Source organism: Macaca nemestrina, chromosome 16, assembly GCF_043159975.1.
Source record: "Macaca nemestrina isolate mMacNem1 chromosome 16, mMacNem.hap1, whole genome shotgun sequence".
In the NCBI taxonomy this organism is placed as follows: Eukaryota; Metazoa; Chordata; class Mammalia; order Primates; family Cercopithecidae; genus Macaca; species Macaca nemestrina.
Genome location: NC_092140.1, coordinates 100,534,118 through 100,559,563, shown reverse-complemented (window position 1 = coordinate 100,559,563; position 25,446 = coordinate 100,534,118). Strand labels below are relative to the sequence as shown.

At 39.3% G+C, this 25,446-nt stretch overlaps 1 protein-coding gene, 1 non-coding gene and 1 pseudogene across 6 annotated transcripts in view; all 3 read left to right on the top strand.

The window, feature by feature from the left end:
- Window positions 1-25,446, top strand: part of LOC105490228 (ATPase phospholipid transporting 8A2) — a 654,028-nt gene that overhangs the window by 134,143 nt on the left and 494,439 nt on the right. The window lies entirely within an intron of this gene.
- LOC112428103 (U6 spliceosomal RNA) lies at window positions 11,827-11,933 on the top strand. Its single transcript, XR_003019998.2, has one exon. It is a non-coding gene; the product is annotated as a U6 spliceosomal RNA (small nuclear RNA).
- Window positions 14,241-19,230, top strand: LOC105490227 (inorganic pyrophosphatase 2, mitochondrial pseudogene; annotated as a pseudogene).

The following is a 25,446-nucleotide window of genomic DNA, read 5'->3' as shown; positions in this document are numbered from 1 at the left end:
ACTCACACACCTGGAGGCTGGCACTGTGTGGGTTCTGGTTTCTGGTACCATCGTGTGTAGGCGTAGTGGATGTTTTCACGGCTGTGGTTTTGCTAGGCATTGTAAGAAACATTGTCACACCCGAGTGGTGGTTCTGTTTATTAGCTTAAGAAGAGACCACTTGGGGACTTGACTGAGCTTTTGAGCATTCAGAGCTGTCCAAGGGAGAGAGCTGTCATGGAGGTGTCCAAGCGGGGGCAGAACGTCCAGGACTACGCACGTGGGATCAGTGTACTGCCTGGATGGAAGCGCCTCTCTGATGTTGGGTCTAGAAGAGACATGAGCTGCCACCTGGCTTCACTCCTCACCCCTCCCTGTATAGTTCAAACAGCGACTTACGCAAAGTTGTGTGATGAGTCGGTGACAGCTCAGCCAGACTCGGCCTGGTTGCCCTGTGCAGCGTCGAGACCAAGTCCGAAGCTCCTTCTGTGGAAATGCATGCTGGTTGAGAAGAAATCCATGACATACCCAAGCAGAGCAGCCTTTAGAGAGTGGAATGAAAAGGGAAGTAGTCCTACAGTTCGTGAGGTGGGAAAGGGTGGCCGGCATGCTGACAGGGAGCGAAGCCGTGAAGCAGCGTTCGTACGGAACTTTCCAGCTGCAGGAGTTGTGCTGAGATGGGAATTTGCTTTCTGGGTGAGTCGCTCGGTACTGGTGCTACCCTTGGGCGTTTGGAGGATCCAAATCCACAAGAACTCAGCCTCCACTTGCACCTGGGGCCGGGACAAGACCTCATGTGCTCAGTAGAAAGAAATACCTCCCTTTTGGAAGGAGTAAGATGTTGGAAAAATAATTAAACACTCTGGATATTTTCTCTTGTGGATCTTTCAGAGTTTGATCAGGTGCCACACACTCTGATGCTGAAAAGGATAGTCATACAGTCAATTGTGAAGAAAATTAAAGTCCGGTTAAAGCCGGAATACTTAATGGCAAGTTTGCCGTAGCATGTGACTCTGAGCCTGTTGCCAGCGTTCGGTAGGTAGAGGCGTAAAGATGTGCGTGCATACACACTGGGTGCAAGATACCAGCTCAGAACCAAACAAGGCGTGTAGATCTTTAAAAAAACTTCTCCAGTAGAAATTTGGGATTGTCCTTTGTTGATGATTATCCAAATGTTTACAAGCACCGTGAAGTAACATTCTCTATCTGAACTCCTCGAGCTGTAAGAGATGATTCTGCCGTGTCCATGGGTATGCAATGCACTAGAGAGCGTGTTGGAAGGAACCCAGTGGGGATTTGTAGTCTGCTTCCCTCTGCCTCATTCCAATGCAGAGTCGTTCACTGGTACTTTCTTGCCCCACTGCCCTGCTACCCCAGTCCAGTTGTGCATTGAATACTGTCAGTATTCAGTATTGTCTATATAAATGGTATGAGGATTAGGTATTATACTGATAGAATTATTGGTGGATTGGTAATTGGTATAGGATTTGGAAGAGATAGAACTGAATGGTACCCCATTATTTAAAAATCATTTTTAATCTAACATCTGTTTATGTTTTTTCAGAAGTTGTAGTTAGATTATTTATTGAGAACAATTTTTAAAAATCTTCCCTTTCCTTTTTTTTTTTTTTTTTAAAAAGAAGTACACAGTGTTCAGACAGAGTCACTTTATAGTGTGATGGGAAAGGTCACATATAATGATCTGTGGTCCCCTTGCTAGTAAGTGCATGTCCCTAAACCAGGCTATTGTTCTCATTACTTCTAAATCTTTGCTTGGGTCAGTCGGCTTGAGGCCATCGGATACTATTAACTTTGGTCTGTATTCTCAGAATTGTATTTTTTTTAGTGAGAATTTACAGTTATTGTTTAGTTGTTGGAGAAATTACTGCTCTTACCCATCTTCCTCTTTCTTATGTGAGATAACTTGATAGTAGTCACTTTACTAAAAATAGTATATGTGTTGGTTTTAGAATTATTGGATTGAATGGGTCTGAAATTGCTTTGACTCCAGTCTCAAGTTTGCAGGTGATAAAACTTCTATTAGATTTGTTAAGTAGGATTTGTTTTTTCGGGGGTGGTGGTGGTGGTGGTCACAACCCATTGGAAATGCCTGTTAATCAATCTCTCTCTCTCCCTCTCTCACGAGATCTATTGATGTATACCCTTTATTCTTCCAGTTTCTTTTCTCAAAACCACATAAACCCGCTTGATTTATTTTTCCTTTTATAAGACCATTATTTTCTTTCTTGCTTTTCATATAACCTTAATGTCTGATACTAGTTTTAAAGTCTGATTAGTAAAATCATTTTGTGTTTTATAACTGGTTATACATGTTCAAGTCACCTTCACACATATAAAATTTAACTTCATAGACTTCTTAAAACACAACCTGATGTAAGTACCTTCACTTTTATCACACACTTAACCCTTTATATTTTGTGTTCTCAGTGTATCTGACCTAGAGACTGCATCTCTCTAGAGATATTATAGTTCTGAATCTGTATCCAGAAGGATGTACACATCCCTGTTTTGCACACATCTGTAGTTCTGGTGGACATTACCAGGAAAGCCTACTCACTTATTTCCCTTTCAAAACTGTTGCCAGCTGGCTACCATGTTGATGGCTCTACATGACTTAATATTATTATATACAATATATGCTATATCATATTCTATGATAATATTAAATATCATTAACAAGATATTATTAATATCAGACATATTCTTGCCTTCCTTTGTATTCTCCTGTACAGGCATTCTTTCCTGCTCTAGAATTATAAATTAACTGCAACTTCATAAGACCTGCGAAAGAGAAAGGAAAAATGGTGGCCTCCAGGGCAGAGTGTAGAGATAGAGGTGTGGAAAAGTCAAGCAGCTTCTCCAAGCTGACGCTGGGATTAGACATCAGCTTTCCATGTCCCCGCCCAGGCTTTGGTTATTCTGAGGAAACTGGATCTAACAAGTGTTTGGTTACAGCTTCCTATAAAGGATAGTTATGTTCAGCTTTGTTGAAAATCCAATTGTGTGTTTCTCCCAGATAATACCTAATGATGAGAGAGCTGTTCCGCTCTGCCTGCTGAAAGTTGTTGATTTTCTAGTTGAGTGGGACTTATCTGAGGGGAGATTTTTAGCTCCTGATTCTAGGTCATTCATTTCTATGGATGCTATAATGGGTACATGCTTTTTTTGTCATGCCTCAGACACAAACCATTAATATTTCTGCTCTTTCTTATTTATGCAAGGTATAGAATAGTCCCAGTTTGACTCCCTATAGAATAGTCCCAGTTTGACTCCCTATAGAATAGTCCTAGTTTGACTCCCTTACAGGGTGGACTGGGGCCAGATGTACCACCTGGCCGACCTCATGTATGGAAGCCAGGAGGCCATGTCTTGGACGTTTGTTTAATTCAGAAAAAGGCATCAAGGCATATATTGCCCGCCAGTTTTGTGCCAGATGTGCTCAGTTGGAAACCTTTGAAACTGGAAACATTCATGAGACAGAGTTCTGGCCAATGCGATGGTAGCTGAGGGCATCTGAGGAAGCTCCACTTCCCGGATTGAGCTGCCCAGTTCTCTGTTTCTCCTCGTGTGGAACACGGCTGTGGATCTAAAGGGGAGCAGCAACTGTGACACCGTGACACCATAATCCCGAAGCGCTGGGATTATAGGTGTGAGCCACCATGCCTGGCCTGAAGGTTATTTTAGACAATATTTTAAATAATTTTGTACATGAAACAAAGTTTGTGTACATTGAACCATCAGAAAGCAAAGGTGTCATGTCAGTGCTCAAAAAGGTTTGGATTTTGGAGCATTTCAGATTTCGGATTAGGGATATTTAACCTGTGTGTGTATATATACAGTACAGTACAGTATATATATATATATAAAATATATATATAAAATAACTTATATATAAAACTTATAAATAGGAAACGAAATATGTGTGTATATATCTATATATCTCTATATAAATTTTGGTGAGGAATAATATTGTGTAGAGGGAGATATTACCTTACCAAGAGCCAGAACATGTATAAAACTACTGTAAATTAATGTGATATTGGTTGGGAATTGACAAAGGTATTCATAAAACTAAATACATGCCAATATATTGAAGAGTGATATCTCAGTTAAATGGAGTGGATTATTGTGCTGGTACCATTCTTTGTGTGTGTGTGTGTGTGTGTGTGTGTGTGTTTTGTTATTGTCGTTGTTTTTTTGAGAAGTTTTGCTCTGTCACCCAGGCTGGAGTGTAGTGGTGCGATCTTGGCTCACTGCAGCCTCCACCTCCCAGGTTCCAGCAATTCTCCTGCCCCAGCCTCCTGAGTAGCTGGGATTACAGGCACGTGCCACCATGCCTGGCTAAGGTTTGTATTTTTAGTAGAGACAGGGTTTCACCATGTTGGCCAGGCTGATCACGAACTCTTGACCTCAGGTGATCCTCCCTCCTTGGCTTCCCAAAGTACTAGGATTGCAGGTGTCAGCCACTGCGCCAGGCCGTGCTGGTACCATTTTTAAATAAGTGGTTGTGTGTCAGGATGAAGTCAGAACTGAATTCTATCTTTTATCATATATGAAAATAAATTCTGATTGCAGAAATTAAAGACTGATATAATAAAATCAGTAAAGACAGTCTTAGCCATTACATATATAATGAGGTTGGGGAAGAACTTCTTAATACTAATCTAAGGTGCTATAAATATTTTGGAACATGTCCAATGTCCAGTACCTCTTTGTATGTCAAAGGTGCTGTTAAAAACTTGATATAAAAATAAGTGATCTAGAAAACAACTAAATGCAAACTACATAATATAAAATAGAGTTAACAGACAGTTCCAGGAGGCTTTGCAAAGGGACACTGGAAAGATCAACAAACCAGTGGGAAAATGGGCCAAGTGTATGAGGAGATGATATGGTTCTCAAATGTGTGAAAATATATTCAACTTGATTAGCAGTCAAGGAAATGCAAATTAATGTGACAGTGATGTCTTACTTGACATAAGACTGAGTACTGTAAAAAAAAACTGTTAATATCTGTTGCTGGCAGGAATATGCATGCAAATAATACTCCAACACATTGCTGCTAGAAATGTGAAGTTTTAAAATCCTTTTAGCATGTTATCTACTATATATTAAAATTTATGCTCCTCTAGGACAGAAACAAGACATTAGGTAGGAACTTAGGAAATCTGAATGCAATGTGGACTGTAGTTTAATTTTTAACAACCACGTGACCCTTAGACTCATTAATTCCACTTCAGGACAATTGATCTCAAATAATCAAACTCATCAGTATTCATAGACATATGAACATGGGTCTTCATTGAGACATGTCTTATAGTATACAAAGCCTGGAAATAAAGTAAATGCTCATCATAGAAGAATGACTGAATAAATCATGGAATATTATATCACCATTAAAAAGGATGAATAAGAATGAGTACAATTGGCTTGCAAGGATTTTGCAATATTGTTGAGAAAGAAAAAAATTCAGAAAATGGCATAATGTCTCATACTTGTGGAACATTGGCAACTCTCTGTGTTGAGACATCTATGTAAGATTGTATAAACTTGGAGTAAAGTCTGGAAACGTATATAGGTTGTTATTAAAATAACCACATGTAAATCACTTACATATTTGTATTAGATGATGCATATATCCACATAAGCAGATTTTCTGGAAGCTAATGGTATTTACACTTCAGGATGTCTGCCCCAGGGCCCCAGAAGGGACCCTGCCAATGTCAACATGGCCAATTATTTTTGTATAATATAATAGACTTGAGCCTTGCTTGGGGTAAGAACACAATGTCTTTTCACCCAAACTTCCCCCTCTCTCATCCTTCTTCTGTTAGGAGGCATGTTTTGGAGACCTGGGTAAGGGAAAGTTGAGTTGGAAATAACATTTTGTTGGGTTTAGAGATGTATTTACATGGTGTGCAGTCACTTTTGTGAACAGGTAAATTATTAGTTCTCCCAGCATAGAAATAAGGACCAGAAGTATTCTTCCTGGCCACTTCTGCACCTGAGATTATTATATGGTGTAGCATGTCTAGAAGTATCAAAATATCAGTGTGGTATGTTATACTTGAAGTACGTGAGTCATATTGGAGAGACAGTGTTTGAAATGTGTGGAGCCAGAAGCTAGATTTTAAGTTTCGCTTACGAAGGAAATTTCATAGCAATTCCTCTAAACTTGACAACGATCATAAAAATTTACCTGGCATAGGTTGATAAGTTGCGGAGCTGAAAGAAGCTTTACCAAAAGATCAATTAAAAATAATTGATCAATTATAGCTAGAGGAAAGAATGAATTCTCTGTTCTTTCTATACAAACTATTTACAAAATTTTCTATGAAACTATCCACACAAATTAAAAATGTGGAGGGGGAAGTATTATAGACTATTAATATTAATATTATAGTATTTAATAAAAATAGTATGTTTTCTGGATAAAGTGATGCATTTTTCAGCCTTCATGAATTTGTAATATGTTGTGATTTTTTTTCATTATAAGTAAACTTCACTTCTGTGCCCAATTTTGTTTTTGTAACACTGTATTTTTCTTAAAGCAAGATTCCCAAATTGTATACATGTTGTATACAAATTGCATCCAGTCCCCACAACATTTAATATTCTCCTTCTCTGATTTCTGGGTAAACTAATGAGTAAATGAAATGAAAAGATGACTAAACATTTTAGAATTACTTAGGAATGAATTATAGTACTTTGTGTTTTTAAATTAAATGGCTATAAGTGAATATGCAAGAACCAAATGCAATAAGGCTATTACAGTTCTAAGGCTAAACATCGCTTCTCTGAGGATCCTTATTAGATCATTGATGAAGAACTGGAACTTCATCTGGCGCAGGCCCCCAGTGTTGTTTACTTTGCAGAAAACACTGCTATGCTGGCTGGCCAGTAGAGGGCACTGTGCTGTTGGTCTGAGTTGTACAGTGAGCGTTCCACCTGCAAGGCGTGGAGAGGTGGTTAAGATGATAAATATTTTATGTGACCAGCCTAGAGCTCGCAGTACAAGAGCTCGCAGTACAAGACAAGAAATTGCTTTCTCTCCCTGATGCTCTGCCTTTGTCTGTCCCCGTGGTCTGTCTAACACTCTCTCTCTTACACACACACACACACACACACGCACACAGAATGTTGAAATAAAGGATGGATTACAGATTGTACACTTTGGGTAGACATGAATAGAGAAAAGCTTGTTAGAGAAGATGACCCCTTGGACTGTTGGCTCAGAAGAGAAGGATGTGGTTTGATGAAAAGAAGAAAGAAAGATGTTCTAGGAATTTGGTGGAGGATGAAAGGAAGCAAGACAATTTAGTAAGAGCAAATACTTTGTAGAATAAAGTGATTTCCGTTTAAAGGGGAAGAACTGGACTCTTCGATTTCCCTGTGGGGTGAATTTTAGGGTAAAGACTCCTGTGCTGAAAGCCAGCCTGCTCATCTCAAAGGAATACATACAAACGTTGCACTCTGAGTGCTGTACTCATGTTTGTTTCTAGTTAGACTCTTATGGGGCAGATGACAGTTTCCCCTTCTTTTATCCATGATCTAGGTGTCAGTTTCCCCTGGCAAAAGGAAGTGATCGTGGGGAGTGATAGCAGATATGAGTAGTTACTAGTTCTTTTGTGGTGGAAGCAGTATAGAAACAAATTAGGTCTTTAGTCTGATTTCATGTTCTAAAAAAATCTCCTTATGTATGACCAGTCCTAAACTTAGCTAAAAGAATGGGCTGTCCCTTGACAGTTATATCTGGATACTACTTTTTTGTATTAAAGTATTATTAAAATAACACATGTAGTAGTTAAAAGTTCAAATAGTTTAGAAGTGCTTATCATGAAAATCAATAATCTCCTGCCCCTCTGTGCCATCCCAGTCCTGTTCCACCAAAGGCAACCACTTTGAACTCTTTGTGTTTTTAATTCTTTTGAAGGTTTCTACCTTATTTCAAAATTAAGTTTAGAAATGTGGTTTTCTCTACATTGTAAAATACAGTTTAGAAATGCTCTCTCTGAACTCTCTTATAGATGCAGATTTCAGTTGTTTACTTCAGATCCAAGTAGTGAGGCAGTATATCCTGTTTGCCTCTTTTCTAGTGTAACTTGCTTTTCCTGCCTTATTCTTCTCCTTAAACAATTTTTTTGCATATTAATTTTTATCTTTTCCATCAGATCAATACACATTTATATTATAAAACCTCTCTATATATTTTAAAATAAATATCCCAGAATAATCTCTTGGTTTTACCCCTTCTCCTCTGCAGCCCACCATCTTCTTGCCAGATGAGGCTGCCCTGTCCATGTGTTGCTGTAAAGTGGTCATCTTAGAACTTTCTCACTGCTTTCTTGATATTTAGACACTGTTGGGGAGTGGGGTGGGGGGTTGTTTCTTGATCACTGTTTTGTATTGTTGAAGAACATCTTGCAGTAAGAGGCTTCCTAAAAAAGCTTATGTGAAAAGTAGATTTGAGTGTCTTGATAACTTGGCTGGGTATAGAAATCTAAAGTGTCACTTTAGTGGTCTGTGTTGCTATTAAGAGACTCAATTTCATCTTGATTGTTTTCTCTTTATAAATAGGCTCTTTTTAATGTCTTTATGTTTTAGAAATAGTATTCTATAAAGAAAAATGTTTAGTATTCTATAATGAAAAATTTTGGTGTGTGTCTCTTATTGTTTTGGATACTTGGCGTACCCTTTCAATCAGAAACCTTTTTTCTTAGAGTTCTAGCAACCTTTTCTGTATAACTTGTTAATATTATCTTTCTCTGGTTTCTGTGGAACTCTTAATAGTTGGATATTGGCCTTGTATTTGTACTATTAAGTCTTTTATTTTGCATCTTGTTTTTTTTGGTTTTACTTTCTGGGAAATTTGCTTAGCTTTATTTTTCACTTCCTTTTTTTTGGCAATATTTTAGTTATGCTAGCATACTTCCAATTGCCAATAGCTATTTTATTCTGTTTCCTTTTTAGAAATACCATCTTATTCTTGTTTTATGTGAATGTGTTATCATCTTATGACTCTGAGGATATTAGCATTAGCATTACTCCAAACTCTAAAATATTCTTTTAAAGTTTGCTGTACGGTTTCCTCAGGTCTCCCCTTTCTTCTGTATTCATTTAAAAATCTCTTTTTCGTGGTGGAGGCTTTCTACACACATTTGATAATTTTCAAAGAGGAAGTGTAGCAGGATGATGGGGTGCTCTGTGAGTGCAGGCCAGATAGCAAGCCTCACTTCTCAGTGAAGGACTTTTAGATATGAGTGTATGAGGTTTGTATGGGTGCCCTGGGAATACTCCTTGCTGTGGGTGTAGCAGCCTGGCTGTGTAAGATTTCGGTGTAACCAGAAGAAGGGGGCTTGTGAGAGAGGAACCATGTTTCTTTTATGAAGGCTTTTGCTTTGAACTCTTTATAGTTTATCTTGTGTGGTTCCTCCAGACTCCTAGCCCTGATTTCCTGTGTGAGCTCCTCTGTGTATGGACTTCAAATACCTCCCTTTGCTTTCTATGCTTGCCGCAGACCCTTTGCCATCATTGGTGTCTCATGAGTCTCCTGAGCTCTGCAGGCTGAAGCTGTTCCCCTCCTGTCCACAGGCTCCCCTGTCTCCAATGCACTGGGCTTGTGCCTGCCTCTGCCCTACCTAATATGTGATCGTGATAGTTAAGTTTCTGTGTCAACTCGACAGGGCTATGGGGTGCCCAGGCATCCGGTTGAACATTATTCTGAGTGTCTGCGAGGGCATTTCTGGATGAGGTTAGCATCTGCATCAGTAGAGTGAGGAAAGCAGGTGGCCTCCCTAGTGCGGGCGGCCCCATCAAACAGTGGAAGTCCTGACCAGAGCAACCCTCTGCCGAGTAAGAGGGAGCTCCTCCTGCCCGACACCCTTCAAACTGGCACATTAGCTTTTCCCGCCTTCAGAGCTACTGAAACAATGGTTCTTCCTGAGTTTCCAACCCGCTGGCCTTTGGACTGGAACCATACCACTGGCCCTCTTGCCCATTCCCACTGCTGGTGTTGGGGTGTGCCAGACTCCGTAGTTGTGTGAGCCAATCCCTTATCATAAATCTACATGTCTCCAAGTGGCTCTGTTTCTCTGACATAATGACACTCTTATGAAACTGAATTATTATTTTAAAAATGGATTGACGTATCTTCTGAGAACCCATTTGTGAAGGTAGAGCCTGTTCTTCCTGCCTGGCAGGCCAGGGCCCTTCCTTAGGCGGCAGCCCCTCTTGTGGGCGGGCTTCTCTCTCACTGCAGCTCATACTCGGAAAGCGTCTTGGAGGCATGTTCAACTTGTCTGGCAAAAGCAGAAAGAAATCTGCTTTAGAAAAAAGACAACCCCACATCTTAGCTAATGATTCCATTCCTAGTTGTGTGTGTGTGTGTGTTTTAAACTGACTGCATGTTTTTACATTCCTTTCTAGTGTGGTAGGGGTGTCCCTGTAGGCAGAAGTGGTAAATGTGTTTTTATTTTATAATTGTCAGTCTGATCTAAAAGCTAGGCAGCCTTTAGATCGGGTCTTTACTGCTGTTAGAATCCTGCACATACAGACTGACTTACTCATGTCTCTATGTGAGATTTCAGTTAGACACCTTCATGGATGGGTCCACTTTATGGAAATGTGAGCTGTACACTTTGGTTTTGTGCACTTTGCAATAGATGCATGATAGTCATAAAAATGTCAGTTAGAATAACGTTTGACAATGATGTGAGCAATCCAGAAAGATAGAATAATATATCTCGCCCCAGATTTTTAACTCTACAACATGAAGGCCAGATAGATATGGCTTTCTCCCCAGACCTAAGTGAAACAGTTGTGCTTTCCATACTGGAGATCTCTGTGTACCAGCCATCTCAGCTCCGGATGTTCTCCCAGCTTCACCACTTCACTTTAGCTTTCCATCCAGATCATGTTTGATGTTTTAGTTCCTGAAGCCTGTCTCCTTGGGAATTGTCCTTTCTGACAAGGTATGTCCTCCCTGAGAACCAGTGCCCCCTTGACTGAGGACAGAGACGTTTGGGACCTGAACAGGATGGGTTTAGGCCCTTGCATTTGGATAACTCGATCTCAGAGTGGCTGCTCCACCTTACTTGGTTTGTGGCATGCCAACACTGAGGACAGCCTTAAACCTTTCCTTGTAGTAGGGATTATTTCCCTTTGTTTGGAAAGAATATGCTGAACTCTGAATGAGAGGCCAAATGTGGTATAATTAAATGCGCTATGTTTTAGTGTTAGAGTTCGACACACTGACCTGTTGTGTTTCTTTTGGGGCAGTGGCTGCATGGAGCCTGAATTGTGATGATTCCTGTACTTGTTGAGGCCAGGTATTTTTTATAACAAATAATTGTTGTTTCTTTTAATTGAAAATTGAGAAGAATCTCATTTAAAATGATCCTTCCCTTGCAGTGCAAAATTAAATAAATCTCACAACTCATTTTTTTTTTTGTTTTTATACCATAAAGTTCACATTTTTTCTTTCTGTTTTTTTGGTTTGTTTTGTTTTTTTTGAGACAGAGTCTCACTGTCTCACCCAGGCTGGAGTGCAGTGGAGCAGTCTCGGCTCACTGCAACCTCCACCTTCTGGGTTCAAGCGATTCTCCTGCCTCAGCCTTCCAGGTAGCTGGGATTACAGGTGCCTGCCACCACGCTCAGCTAATTTATGTATTTTTAATAGAGACAGGGTTTCACCATGTTGGTCAGGCTGGCCTCGAACTCCTGACCTCAAGCAATCCCCCCGCCTCGCTCTCCCAGAGTGCTGGGATTACAGGCATGAGCCACTGTGCCTGGCCACAATTTTTTTTTTTTTTAATAAAGCACCTGGGCGTGCTGACTTTGGCAGCACATAGACTACAACTGGAATGATACAGGGAAGACTGGGATGATCCCTGTGCAAGGATGACACACAAATTCATGAAGTGTTTTTTTTTATAGTTATATTTTTAAAGTTAAAAAACATCACTTGGGTAAAACTTGCTTTTCAATAATGTCACATTTCATGATATTAGCCATAAATATCTGACGTCTTGCATTTGGAATTGGTTATCTAAGAGTTGTTCTCACTAGAAGATCTGCCTGGCAGCATGCTCAGTGGTCAAAATGTTATCTTCTTCTCAGCTCATGTTTCCATGCAAGTGTCGTGATAAAGTGTTTCATGTCCATAGTTATTTATTGAATAATGTATTGAGTAATAGAACAGATTTGGAAATCTGATAGGAGCAGGGCAGTCACACTATTTAATAGGAATTATAGGTAGACTCTCATTTATGAACTTACCTTCAAAGGTGTATTGTAAGTTGATTGGTCAGCGGTCAACCTCCATTTCACTTGTTGGATGTGTTTTGTCACACATAGTCTGAAAGAGCCTATGTGAGCCACAATAAAGGATTATATAGAGTTATAGCACTAATACCTCTCCTGGTCCAATTACTGCATTCTGGAAACAGGCTATAAGATAAAGCCGTGTCTGACACCCATTTTTCCTGCCGTAGACTAAGAATTAGGAACATGTTGAAAATAGAAATGGCAGTGTTTTAAAATGAACTTATTGACCTTTTTTTTTTGTAACTGGTGAGATTTCACTAGTTTAGCATTAATAAAATGAAGTCGCTGGGCGTGGTGGCTCACGCCTGTAATCCCAGCACTTTGGGAGGCCGAGGCGGGCGGATCACGAGGTCAGGAGATCGAGACCATCCTGGCTAACACGGTGAAACCCCTTCTCTACTAAAAATACAAAAAACTAGCCAGGCGAGGTGGCGGGCGCCTGTAGTCCCAGCTACTTGGGAGGCTGAGGCAGGAGAATGGCAAGAACCCGGGACGCGGAGCTTGCAGTGAGCCGAGATCGCGCCACTCACTCCAGCCTGGACGACAGAGCGAGACTCCGTCTCAAAAAAAAACAAAAAACAAAAAAAATGAAGTGAAAATTTCTTGTAAGGTGCTCCTATGTTACCATTGACAGGCTCTGTTTATCAGTGGGAATTCTTGTATTCGAGGTTATTTCCAGAACACAGTTTGGGAGGGATGGTTGGCAAAGCCTAAGGAATTGATGCCAGATGTGGAAGGCCGTGGGCTTTGCCATCCATTGGAATGTCCTCTGGGGTGGCTCCCAGGTGTGCGGTGATGTCCATCAAGAAGAGCGTCAGAGGGCCACTGAGGAGGGCCTTTGCATTTGGTGGTGTTGCTCTTGTTCTTTCTCTTGACGGTTGAATGCACTGCTAAGGAATCAGTGAATTGAACTGCTTAATGTTTAGTGTTATCATCTTGTCCTCAACTTCCAGTCACCTAGAACTCCTTGCTGAGTGACTATTTGGGAGGAGGAAGGTGAATGATACCGTATCGGGAGCCTGCTAGGATGGAAGGTTTCCAGAACGTGGTCATGGAATGCTGGCCCTGTTCACAAAGTCAGCCTCTGGTGGGGAGGCTTAAAGACTCCTTTATTCTTTCGGTAAATACTGAACGCTTACTGTATGTTGGGAAGATGTAAGAAATGTGTTTTTCCATGGAATGCAAGAGAATAAGGCAATTGTTTTTGGCTGTCTTTACACCGTAACTTGGATTTACTGTTTCAATTTTGGTGATGAGTGTTAAGCTTTAGCTGACTTTCTGTGTTTCTGGAGGCTTGCTTGAAAGGGAAGTTACACTTTGAGCAGCTACTGAACTTTGCCTCTTTTAGATCGGTCTCTGGAGAACAGCTGTCAACTTCAATTTTTCTCGTAGCTGGAAAATCAGACTCTGGCATTGTCTGTGGATTCTTGCTTTCTGCCGCATTCTGGAGGTCAGACTCCTAGGGTGCCTTGTGATTTGTGAGGATCAGGTAGACCCAGACCCATATTTTGCCAGACCCTATTTTCTAATGGAATGTTTCCCATATGCACCTAATTATGAGTTATGGAGAGGAGCATGTCCAACATACGTGTAACAAGAGCCACCCCATGAGTCGGGCTCCTCAGAAGAGGGTTTGCGGATGGATGTTATTACCAGGTTCTGTCCTCTCCTGGGAAGCCTCCAGATCTTCCCATCTCCAGAAAGGAAAAAGGCCAGTGTGTCAACATGAGTGACAAGGCCAATGTGCTGGCCCTTTGTCACATCCATTTCAGTTCTCTCCATACTTCTCCACCTCCGTTTGCCCAAATTGGGCTCTTTACTGTCCCTCGTGCAAGAGGAGCAACGGGACCTCTCCCACATTGGCGTTTCTGCACTTGCTGTCCCCTCTCTCTGCAGAACTCTTCCCCTCTGTGTCCATGATACTTGCTCCTGCTCCTTCCCGTCCTTTAGGGCCTAGTTCACAGGTCACCTTCTCAGTGAAACTTTCCCTCGCCACTCTGTTGAAAATAATCGCTTGCTCCCAGCCCCAACCATTGTACCCTTCTGTATCCTCCTTCCCTGATGTGTTTTCCTCTGCAGTATTCATCACCATCTATGCTGGTATGTGTTCTATTTATTTTTTAAAAAAATCTCTTTTCTCCTCTAGAGTGCAATTTCCTTGAGGGTGTACATTTTTGACCACCTGGTTCCCTTCAGTATCTCCAGGGCCTGGCACACTGCCCTAGTGCATAATTAGGACTGAGGAAGTATCTATTGCACATGGATGGATGGATGGATGGATGGATGGATGGATGGATGGATGAATTTTTCATAAAACCCTGCCATCTTCATGTCACCCAGTTTCAGGAAACACTGGTCTCATGTTTAGAGGGAGTCTGAGTGAATAATAGGGAGATGTTCCTGTTTGCTCCTGGCCACTTATCTCCAGCACCCAAGCTCTGAGGTCTTGGGTTTCCATGCAGCTAGAGCCCCTCCTTGCTGTGACTAGCCAGGAGGGCAGCGATGCTGACACATGCATTTCATCCCACGAGTGGGAATGTCTTTAGGGGAGGCGTGGCTTATTTACTTGGGTGAATAAACTATCCTGTTGGGAAGTTCTGTCATTCACCCATTTACTCCTGGAGATGTTTTCCCCTGGCAGAGTGAATGGTCAAACATCTCCCATCTTATTACATTTTAAAAAATTGCTACATAATACTTGTATTGACACATATTTTAAAAGTACATGTGATAATTTGATACATTCATATAATGTGTAAAGATCAAATCAAGTTGATTGGGATATCCAGTGCCTTAAATATTTATTTCTATGCTAGGAACATTTTAATTATTCTCTTCTGGATATACTGAAGTGTACAACAGATTATAGTAAACTGTAGTCACCCTGCTGATCTTTCAAATACCAGCTCTTATTTCTCTACCTGACTGTGTGTTTGTACCCATTAATCAACCTCTCTTCATCTCTTCCTCCGTGCTACCCCTCCTGGCCACTGGTCACCACCAGTGTGCCTACTTTTCTAGCTCTCACATATGAGTGAGAACATGTGATATTTGTCTTTTTATGCCTGGCTTATTTCACTTAACATAATGACCTCTGGTTCCATTTATGTTGCTGCAAATGACACGATCTCATTCTTTTTTTTGTGGCTGAATAGTACTCCATGGTGAATATATGCCAGATTTTCTTCATCCATTCATCTATTGATGGCCACCTAGGTTGATTCTGTAGTTTGGCTACTGTAAATATTCTGAATAGTGCTGCAATAAATATGACAGTGCAGATATCTCTTTGATATATTAATTTTCTTTCTTTTGGATCTATAGCCAGCAGTGAAATTGCTGGATTATATGGCAGTCCTACTTTTAGTTTTTAGTTTTTTTTTTTTTTGAGACGGAGTCTTGCTCTGTCTCCCAGGCTGGAGTGCAGTGGCGCAATCTCGGCTCACTTTAAGCTCCGCCTCTTGGGTTCCACGCCATTCTCCTGCCTCAGCCTCCTGAGTAGGTGGGACTACGGTCGCCCGCCACCACACCCGGCTAATTTTTTGTATTTTTTGTATTTTTTTTTTTTTTCAGTAGAGACGGGGTTTCACCGTGTTAGCCAGGATGGTCTTGATCTCTTGACCTCATGATCCGCCCGCCTCGGCCTCCCAAAGTGTTTGAATTACAGGCCTGAGCCACCGCTCCCAGCCCTATTTTTAGTTTTTTGAGGAACTTCTGTGCTGTTTTCTATACTGGCTGTACTCATTTACTTTCCCACCATCAGTGTACAAGGGTTCCGCTTTTTGCATATCCTTGCCAGCATTCAATCTTTCCTGTCTTTTTTATAATAGTCATTTACACTGTAGTGAGATGATATCTCATTATAGTTTTGATTTGCATTTTTCTGATGATTAGTGATGTTGAGCATTTTCCTGTTGGCCATTTGTGTGTCTCTTTTGAGAAATGTCTATTCAGATCTTTTATGCATTTTTAAACCATATTATTTTATTTATTTATTTATTTATTTTTGCTGTTGAGTTGTTTGAGCTCCTTATTATATTCTGGTTATATTCTCCTTATTTATCCCTTGTCAGATGGATAGCTTATAAGTATTTTCTCCCATTCTGTGGGTTGTCTCTTTGTTGATTGTTTTCTTCATTCTGCAGAAGGTTTTTAGCTTGATGTAACCTTATTTGTCTATTCTTGCTTTGGTTGCCTATGCTTTTGAGGTCTTATACAAAAAAATCTTTGTGTAGACCGATATCCTGGAGTATTTCCCCAATGTTTTATTTTAGTAATTTCCAGTTTCAGGTCTTAGATTTGAGCCTTTAATCTATTTTTATTTGATTTTTGCATGATGAGAGATGGGGTCTAGATTCATTCTTTGATATATAATTACCAGTTTTCCCAGCATCATTTATTGAAGAAACTGTCCTTTCCCCACTGTATGTTCTTGGCACCTTTGTTAAAATGAGTTGACTATAGACCAGTACTGGGATCAGGCTGTGCCGTGTTATGGCCCTGTAGAGCGTGGCCAGCCCTGCTTGCAGAATTATCGCCTCTTCTTCAAGAATGTAACTGGTCACTACATTTCCCCCTTTCATGATATTCCTCTGAAAGTGAACTCTAAAGAGGAAAATGGCATTCCTACGAAGAAAGCACGAAATGACGAATATGAGACTCTGTTTAATATGATTGTAGAAATACCTCGGTGGACAAATGCTAAAATGGAGATTGCCACCAAAGAGCCACTGAATCCCATTAAACAATGTGTAAAGGATGGAAAACTATGCTATGTGGCGAATTACAAGGCTTATATATGGAATTATGGTACCCTCCCTCAGACTTGGGAAGATCCCCACGAAAAAGATAAGAGCACGAACTGCTTTGGAGATAATGATCCTATTGATGTTTGTGAAATAGGCTCAAAGATTCTTTCTTGTGGAGAAATTTTTCATGTGAAGATCCTCGGAATCTTGGCTCTTATTGAGGAAGGTGAAACAGATTGGAAATTAATTGCTATCAATGTGAATGATCCTGATGCCTCAAAGTTTCATGATGGGGTCTCACTATGTTGCCCAGAATGGTCTCGAACTCCTAGACTCAAGCAATTCTCCCACCTCAGCCGCCCCAGTAGCTGGGATTAGGGGCATGCCATGGCACCTAGCTCCAGGGTGAATTTGACAACAGATATTTTTAGCAGTGTTTTATTGAATTCTTTCAGAACATTCAAATTACCTTCATAAAGACAAAAACTTTTTTGTACTCATAAATTCACTGGTGTATGTAATATTTAATTACATCTCATAATTATAATAAAAGATACAGTTAGCATAAATGGTTTGGGAATAAACACACCTGATGCTTGGTAAAGGTAAAACTTGACTGATGGAAACAAAAGTGTGAGCTTCATTCTAGAGTACTCTGCCAGAGGCAGCATACGTAATATGTGAACATGAATCAGAATGTTCTACAGAAGTAGAGTCTTTACTAATCAGTCCAGTAAGTTGATCAAGTAGAGTTCGATTAAAAGAGCTTAATTTGTAATCAAAATTAGAAACTGAAATAGATTTAGCTTGATTACATATAGAGCTTTTCCAGATTATCCTAACTTTATTGGATTAGTTCATCTTTAAAAGTCATACAAAATTAATTCCACAAGTGGGAATAAATGACTACTAGAGAATTGCCACTTTTCTTAAAATAACATAGATTGTAAAAAATGTATCTAATCAAAGATGTCCTACAAATAGATAGTGTTGATGGTTGCACAAAATTGTAGACATACTTAATGTAACTGAATTATACACTTAAAATGCTTAACATGGCAAATTTTATGTTACGGATATTTTATCACAATAAAAGAAAACTGAAAAAAAAAATGAGTTGACTATAAATGCATGACTTTATATCTGGGTTCTCTCTAGTTCTCTTTTTTTAAGTGATGGGGTCTCACTATGTTGCTGGTCTCAAACTCCAGGCTTCAAGTGATTCTCCCACCTTGGCCTCCCAATGGCTTCTCTGTTCTGTTCCATTGGTCTATGTGACTATTTTTATGCCAGTACTGTGCTGATTTGGTTACTATAGTTTTGTAGTATGTTTTGAAATCAGGTAGTGAAGTCAGCTTTGTTCTTTTGCTCAGGATTGCTTTGGCTATTCAAGATTTGTGGTTCCATATAAAGTTTAGGATTTTTTTTTTTCCTGTCTCTGTGAAGAATATCATTGATATTTTGATAGGGATTATATTGAATCTGTAATTTGCTTTGGGTGGTGTTGTCACTTGAATAATATTAATTCTAATCCATGAGCATGGAATATCTTTCCATTCTTTGGTGTCCTCTTCAATTTATTTCATCAGTGTATTAATAGTTTTTCTTATATAAATCTTTCACTTCTCTGGGGAAATTGATTCCTAGGTATTTTATGTTCTTTGTAGTTACTGTAAATGAGATTGTTTTCCTGATTTCTTTTTCAGATTATTTGCTGTTGGCATATAGAAATGCTACTGATTTTTATATGTTGATTTTGTATCCTGCAAGTTGCAATCATGTCCTCTGTGAACAAGGCTAATCTGACTTTTTCCTTTCCAGTTTGGATGCCCTTTATTTCTTTCTCTTGCCTACTTTCTCTGACCAGGACTTCCAATACCATGTTTAGTAACAGTGGTGAAAGTGGGCATCCTTATCATGTTCCAGACCTTAGAGGAAAGGCTTTCAATTTTTCCCAATTCAGTATGATGTTGGTTGTGGGTTTGTCATGTATGGCCATTATTATTTTGAAGTATGTTCCTTCTGTATCTAGTTTGTTGAGGATTTTTATCTCAAAGAGATGTTGGATTTTATCATATACTTTTTTCAACATCTACTAAAATGATCACGTGGTTTTTGTTCTTGGTTCTGTTAAAGTCATATATCACATTTATAGATTTGTATAGATGGTTTGATTTGTCAAACCATCCTTGCATCCCTGAGAGGAATTTCACTTGATCATGGCAAACGATTTTTTTAATATGTTGGTGAATTCATTTTGCTAGTATTTGGTTAAGAATTTTTGCATCTACTGGCTGGGCGTGGTGGCTCATGCCTGTAATCCCAGCATTTTGGGAGGCCAAGGTGGGTGAATCACTTGAGGTCAGGAGTTCAAGACCAGCCTGGCCAACATGGTGAAACCCCATCTCTACTGAAAATACAAAAAGATAGCCAGGTGTGGTGGCACATGCCTGTAATCCCAGTTACTCTGGAGGCTGAGACAGAAAACTAGCTTGAACCCAGGAGGTGCAGAGTGTGGTGAGCCAAGATCACACCACTGCCCTCCAGCCTGGGCAACAGGGCTTGACTCTGTCTCAAAAAAAAAAAAAAAGAATTTTTTCATATATGTTCATCAGTGATATTGACCTATAGTTTTCTTGCCTGGTTTTAGTATCAGGGTGGTGCTGGCCTCATAGAATGAGTTTGGAAGTATTCCACGGTCTTCAGTTTTTTTTCAAGGCTTTAGGAGAATTTATTTATTTATTTATTTTTTTGAGTCAGGGTTTCACTCTCAGTAATTACCCATGCTGGAGTGCAGTGCTGCAATCTTGGCTCACTGCAACCTTGACTTCTGGGGCTTAGATCCTCCCACCTCAGCAACCTCCTGAGTAACTGAGACTTCAGGCACACACCACCTTGCCTGGCTAGATATTAGTTCTTCTTTAAATGTTTCATAGAAATCAGCAGTGAAACCATCTGGTCGTGGACTTTTCTTTAATGGGAGGCTTCTTCTTATGGCTTTGATTTAGTTACTTGTTATTGATTGGTTGAAGTCTTCTGTCTCTTTGTGGTTCAGTCTTGGTAGGTTTTATGTACCAGAGAATTTATCCATTTCTTCTTGGTTTCCAATTTGTTGGTGCATAATTGTTCATAATAGTCTCTAATGATTTTCTTTTTTGTATTTCTGTGGTCTCAGTTTTTATGTTGCCTTTTTCATTTCTGGTTTTATTTGAGTGTTCTCTTTTCTTCTTAGTCCAGCTAAGGATTTGTCAATTTTGCTTATCTTTTCAAAAATTTGAGTTTTTGTTTCATTGATCTTTTGTACTTTTTTAAGTCTCAATTTTATTTATTTCTGCTCTTACATTTATTATTTCTTTTCTTCTACTAATTTTGTGTTTGGTTTGTTCTTGTTTTTCCAATCTCTTAAGGTGCTCTTAAGTCTTTCTACTTTTTTGATATAGGTGTTTATTGCTATAAACTTCCCTCTTACCATTGCTTTTGCTGTGTCCCATAGATTTTGATATGTTATATTTCCATTTCCATTTGTTTCAAGAAATTTAAAATTCTCCTTAATTTCTTCATTGACCTCAGTTGTTGAGGCATATGTTATTTAATTTCCATGTGTTTATGTAATTTCCAGGGTTCCTATTGTTATTGATTTCTAGTTTATTTCATTGTGGTCAGGAAACAATAGTTGATATGATTTCTACTTTTTTGAATGTGCTGGGACTTGATTTATGGCCTAAGATACAGTCTTTTCTAAAGAATGTTCTGTATACCAATGAAAAGAAAATGTATTCTGCAGAAGTTGGGTGAAATATTCTGTAAATGCGAGTTAGTCTTGTTTTGTCTAGTATACAATTTAACTCCGGTGTTCCTTTGCTGATTTTCTGTCTAGATGATCTGTCCATTACTGACAGTGGGAAGCTGAGGTCCCCTTCTGCTATTGTATTGTGGTCTATCTCTTGCTTTAGATATATTAATGTCTGCTTTATATTTTTGGGTGCTCTGGTGTTGAGTGCATAGATGTTTATAATTGCCTTTATCATTATATAATGATCTTCTTTGTCTTTGACTTGTAGTCTGTTTTGTCTAGTATAAGAATAGGTAATCCTACTATCTTTTGGTTTTCACTTGCATGGAATATCTTTTTCCATCTCTTTCATTCTATGTGTGTCTGTATAGGTGATACTGGTTTCTTGTAGGCAGCATATAGCTGAGTCTTGTTTCTTTATCCATTCAGCTATATATATCTTTTAATTAGAGCATTACGTTCGTTTACATGCAGTATTATCATTGATAAGTAAGGACTTACTACTGCCATTTTTCTGCTTGTTTTCTCATTGTTTGATAACCAGCTTTCTTCCTTCCTTCTTTCCTTCCTTCCTTCCTTCCTTCCTTCCTTCGTTCCTTCCTTCCTTCCTTCCTTCCTTCCTTCCTTCCTTCCTTCCTTCCTTCAATCCTTCTTTTCTTTTCTCCATCTTCCTTTGTGGTTAAGTGATTTTCTTAGGTAATATGTTTTAATTTGTTGCTTTTTATTTTTAGTGTATCTATTATAGGTTTTTGCATTGTGGTCATCGCAAGGCTTGCAAAAACATCTTGTAGATGTAACAAGTTATTTTTAAAGAGATAACTTATCTTAGATCACAGAAAGGAGTAAAAACAATAAACTAAAAAAACCTCTGTGTTTTAACTCCATCTCCCCTACATATTGATTTTTTTGTTACCTCATTTTGGATATATTTATACTGCCTATTTCTTAGCAGGTTGCTGTATGTGTTTTTGTTTTTTATAGATTTGTCTTTTGGGCTTCATACTAGAGTAATGAGTGGATTGCACACCACAATTACATATTAGAGTATTCTGGGTATGTCTATATGCTTAATTTTACTAGTGGGTTTTATACCTTCAAATGTTTTCTATTTGCATTTAGTGTTTTTTTTTTTTTTTTTTTTTCCAAATTGAAGAATCTCCTTTAGTATTTCTTGTAAGATGGGTCTGGTGATGGTAAATTCTCTCAACTTTTGTTTGTCTGGGAAAGCCTTTATTTTTCCTTCATAGGTGAAGGGCAGCTTTGCTGGATACAGTATTCTTGGATGGAAATTTTTTTCTTTTAGCACTTTGAAAATTTTGTTCCACTCCCTTCTGGCCTGTTTGGTTTCCATTGATAAGTCTGTTGCCAGATGAATTGGATATTCTTTATACGTTATTTGCTTCTTTTCTTTTGCTGCTTTTAGGATCCTCTTTGTCCTTGATCTTTGAGAATGTAATTATTACATGCCTTGGGGAAGTCTTATTTGGGTCAGATCTGTTTGTTGTTCTCTGACATTCCTGTACCTGGATGTTTATTTCTTTCTCAAGTTTTGGAAAGTTTTCTGTTATTTTTTTGAATAAGCTTTCTACTCCTTGCTCTTGTTTAACTCCCTCTTGAACACCAGTGATTCTTAGACTTTGTCTTTTGAGGTAATTTTCTTTATCTTGTTGACAATCTTTGTTCCTTTTTATTCTTTTTTCTTCTCTGTGTATTTTCAAATTGCCTGTTTTTGAGCTCATTTATTCTTACTTTTGCTTGATTCATTCTCCTACTGACAGCCTCTAATGAGTTTTTCAGTTCCTCAAATATATTTCTCAGTTTGAAGATTTCTGTTTGTTTTTATTATTATTTCAGTCTCTTCATGAAATTTCTCTGATAAATTCTTGAGTTGCTTTTTTGTGTTATTTTGAAAATCACTGAGTTTCCTTAAAACTGCCAGTTTGAATTCTTGTTCAGAGAGCTCACATATTACCATCTTGTTAGGGTTAGTCACTGGTTCCTTGCTTCATTTGGGGAAGTCATGGTTCCCTGTTTGCTGTTGTCACGTATGAATGTATGTCTACGTGTTTGCACTGGAGAATTAGTTATTTCAGTCTTCTCTGTCTGGCTTCTTTTGTTTTTTGTTGGATATATTTGCTTAGAGATTCGTTGTAATTTACCTGTTGAATTTCTTTCTTTTCCCATTAGGTCACTGCCTGCTTTTCAGCATTAGATACTGCCTTAAGCCCAGGTTTGTCTCCGCTCTAATAACGAATTGGAGCACTGCCCATCCCAAAAGGGGATAGTGCCAAAGCAGATATCCTAGCACTGTGGGGAAGTTAAGTAGGGATTTTTGCTCAGGGGACCTCTGGGGTGAACCTCCTACAGCATGATGTTGCTAAACAGACACTCCTATTTGGTATCTCCTTTAGCCAACGTATCAAGTAAAGTTTCCAGAGTTGGGGATAGTAGTCCTGCCTCCCCACTTTGTCTCTGGCTGTCTCCAGGGATATTTTTTCCTTCAGGCATTCCTCATGCTTCCTGTGAGTTGAGGTAGGAGCAGGTATCCTGCCAGGGAACTCAAAATGATGGGGAAGGTGCTTATCACCTTGATTTTCCTTTTTTCCAGTGTTAAACTGAGGGTCAGGGGGAGATTTTCCACATGCTTGGTGCCGGCAGATTGGGGAGAGGGGCGTCTTGGCTATGGATGTCCCATTCTCTTACCATTTGCTTGGAGCTTTTTTACTTCTCTGTGGCACTGAGAACTGTCTCATCTTCATATTTTCGTTCTGGGATATTTGTGGTGATAATCTAAGTGCTGTAAATTTGGTTTTTGTTTTCTGTGTGGGGAATGAAGCCAGCCAGCTTGCTTCCAAGCCACCATTTTGGAACCAGAAACCTCACTGTATTATACCTTACAGTGCTCTGCTGAATTAAATTCAAATAGGAAATATGAACAAATTTACCTCCTCAGCAGCTATCCTAAATCCCTGCTACTCAAAGTGTGGTCATTGTACCAGCAGCATTGAACTCACTTGGGAACTTTTTAAAGATGTGGAATCTCAGGCCCACCCCAGACCTACTGAATCAGAATCTGCATTTTAACAAGCTGCCCTGGAGACTGGTATGTACCTTCATATTCAAGAAGCACTGTCCTGCAATATTCTGGTAGACTCATTTTGACAGGTGCTGCCTTCAGCTGTTCGTAGTGTTATATCTTTAATTCTGTAACCCGACCCCTAATGGCTGTCCATTTTGGCAATTATTTTAATGCCACACAATAACCTTTTCTTGGTTGAATGTTAGTTTCTCTGAATTATTGATCATGCTGACTCTATCTCAGGATGCAAGCATTTGGGCTCATTTTTCAAGTTCTGGTAGAGTCAAAGTTAGTATGCATTTCCCTCTCCACTTCCACCCTCTTATATTTCATTTCTTGCCACAAGCAGGATGCCTTTTCTCCTCAACTCTCCATCTTCATGCTTCTCAGGGATATGTAGGTCCCTAAGCACAGTCAGCATTTTGTTCAGGTGGAAAATGTTCATATATCGTTGGGGTCATGTGCCAACTGTGTGCATGTGTATCTGGTTTATACAGATGGAATCTCAGGTTCAAATGTTATAATCAAGCCATCTTGCAAGATAGTTTCTACACTCTTATTTCACAGTATGTGAACTTTCTTTTTGTTTTTCGCTGACAAATGTTGATTGTGTTATTTCAGTGGTCAGGATTGCTGTAGAGGTATGCGTGATATTCTGTTTGATTTTGCCCTCTGAGCCATAGGTAAGAATTAACTTTGTATTGTGAGCCATCACATACATGAGTTTGGTGTATTTTCCCTACCTTTTAATGAGCTTAATGTCAGCTAGTTGATTCTGTCTGTCAAAATTTCACAGTGCCATCCTGTTATGCCACAGGGCCATGTAAACAAGGAGGAGATCCATGTCAGCAAATTTCTAGCTAGTTCAGGGATAGTCTTTCAAGTTTCATATTGTTTAAGTTTTGAGTCTTTAAAAAGTGGTCTTCATATAACATCACATAGGTCTTTAGCACCTTAGGTAGAAGGTGCTAAAAATGATTTTGTCTTTAAGGATAACTCTGATCACTGTATTGTGAAATGTGAGGCCATTGTACCATGGGACATGATTTTCTCTGAGGCAGTGGCAGATGGGACTATTGGCAATGGGACTATTTCTTGTTCCATCAAATGACCTCCGGCTGCTATATTTTTGAATAGTCTGCTTTGGTATTACTCTGCTGTTCCAGGCTTGGTTGCTGTCCAGTCTCACAGTAGTGTACCTTGCCTGTGGTGTATTCTGTCTCCTGAGCCCTTTGCCCTTCTATTGTGGTGCTTCTAATTTGTTGTAAATTAAAAACCTGCTAGATAATTTTGCTAGAATATATTATAATTAAGAATAGGCTCAGAGTGATGTCTTCAGAGGGTGAGCTAGGAATCATATAGGTACTTCTATGGTGCAAACTTGAATAAAACCTGTGAGCAGCCACAGCTGGTTTGGTTCGTTTTGCCTTTGGGTTATTTCACTGTTCACTCACTATCTGCTATGTGCTAGGAACATATGGAATTGAAGTAAACATTCTTGT